Below are 2089 nucleotides of genomic sequence, written 5' to 3'. Positions count from 1 at the left end.
CGAGGTTAAATTGTTTTGTTTGTATTCTAGTTGACCTATTATGTTTTATTTCTGCTTGAACTAGTAATATTTGTTATGTGCTGGATTTTGCAGGTTATTTTCTGTTTTTTTCTCCATTATGAAACTCTTAAATATGTAATAATCCAGTGTTGGTTCGATAGTGCACGATGCCGGTACGACAATGCACGATATTGTTTGTTGTATGATTATTTAAATGTATCTTACAATATGGTACGACGTTGCTCGATGTAGTACGATAGTTAATGTACAACATTAGGGTACGATAATGTACGATATTGGTCCGATAATGGTACGATGGTATTGTTTCAGTACAGTTTCGTAAAATTTGTGAGGCATGTGAGGGTACGATAGAGTACGATAGTGATCGATGATAGTACGATGCAAAGATTAAGCACATTAAAATGTAGTAATTACAAAAAGAGCAATCAAACAAATTATACAATTCAAAAAAATTAAGACCGTTCAATATAAGTTTTGGTAGAATAAGTCTACACACCACATTTGCCTAAAAAGTTTCATATTATTGTCAGTTACATTATCAAATGGTAGTTGTAGAAGCTTATGTTCAATATGCTCAATTACGTAACATCCGCAATCGCCACTGCATTAGAAAATAAACAATAATTTAATAAATTTTGTAATTAAGAAATAATAATTAATATGTGATATTTAATAAAGTTCACCTGGATTTTGTTTGCGGTACGAATTCACGTGGAGTGAGTTTCCAATCGAAGGGTCTGACCTGGCTCTCTGATGCTGTCAACTGAGGCGCGAGTATAACGTCATGGTTCTCAAATAAACCGGACTGTCGCAAGACCGACGGGAAAATGGTACACTAGTCAACCATCAAGCTGATCAAATCGTTTTCGGAAATTGATCCAATACTGGAGTCAAAGATGTTGAGCATCCACCCATTCAGGTCTGCCTCTACAGCTACCCAATGCAATTGGTCTTTCAAGAAGAGGGCAAAATAAATGAACTCCTTGTTCTGCCAACTCGGTAAGAACTGGACTGCATCACCCCTAACCAGGTCCAATATACTGTCATCCCAACTAAATCTAGAGTAGTCAGAACCTGGAAAAGCGTCCCACCGAGCCTTCAATGATTCGGGAAAAATTGTAGGCATAACAACACATTTCTGAGGGTACATGTTAGGATAAAATTCTAGACGCCTCCTCATGAGATGGAATGCTGCATCTAAATGCTACATTAAAGGAAAATTAAGTCAGTAACCACATTATCGTACCAAAATAAATAAACAAAAAACTATCAGACATGAATATAGTAACTATCGTACCCCAATCGTACATGAATATAGTAACAAAATAACAACAATAAAACCTTCTATCGTACCCATATCGTGCTAATGTCGTACCATCATCGTACCTTTATGGCAAAACTAGTATTATACAACATCGTACCCACTAGCGTCCCACTGTCGTACCATCATCGTACATTATCGTACTACCATCGTACCTATATCGTCCCACTACAAATTCTAAAATCACGATGGTAATAGTAACTACTTAACAAATTATATCGTACCCCTATCGTGCTAATGTCGTACCACAATCGTACCATTGACATATAAACAGTTTATAATTTGACACTTATAATTATCGTACTACCATCGTACATCAATCGTACCTATATCGTACCACTACATATAGAAACATTTAAATAAATTTTCAACATTATTTAATTATGAAGTTATAGAAAACTTACAGAGTCAGAAAGCCATGTCCTCGGAGTATGCAGTTTCAGGAACCAAGCAGCATCGTGTGTCCCTGAGAAGCATTCCCTCAGATATTTATTCCCAATGGTGCCAAGCAACCACTTATGAAAGGTCATAAGTAATTTACCATCAACAACCCTCAATGGATCCACATTCACTGCTGTCTTCGATTTTTTATTCATTTTCCTCATTGCAATGTACTCATCGAACCACCTAGACCTCTTTCTTTCTCTCCTCTTCTCCAGTGCTGGTGGAGCTATGTTTAAGAATTGTACTTCAGAATCTTCAGTATCTCCGATTACAGTAATTTGCATATCCTCTGGTGTGCGAAAA

At 36.5% G+C, this 2089-nt stretch overlaps 1 long non-coding RNA gene across 1 annotated transcript; it reads right to left on the bottom strand.

Annotated features, from left to right (window-relative positions):
* Positions 1-527: 527 nt before the first annotated feature.
* LOC133819014 (uncharacterized) lies at positions 528-1846 on the bottom strand. The gene is made up of 3 exons (XR_009886258.1): positions 1747-1846; positions 705-1225; positions 528-622 (listed from the first exon to the last, which is right to left on the bottom strand). It is a non-coding gene; the product is annotated as an uncharacterized LOC133819014 (long non-coding RNA).
* Positions 1847-2089: the final 243 nt, after the last annotated feature.

Source organism: Humulus lupulus, chromosome 1, assembly GCF_963169125.1.
Source record: "Humulus lupulus chromosome 1, drHumLupu1.1, whole genome shotgun sequence".
Classification (NCBI taxonomy): domain Eukaryota; kingdom Viridiplantae; phylum Streptophyta; class Magnoliopsida; order Rosales; family Cannabaceae; genus Humulus; species Humulus lupulus.
This window is presented reverse-complemented; position numbering and strand designations above follow the sequence as displayed.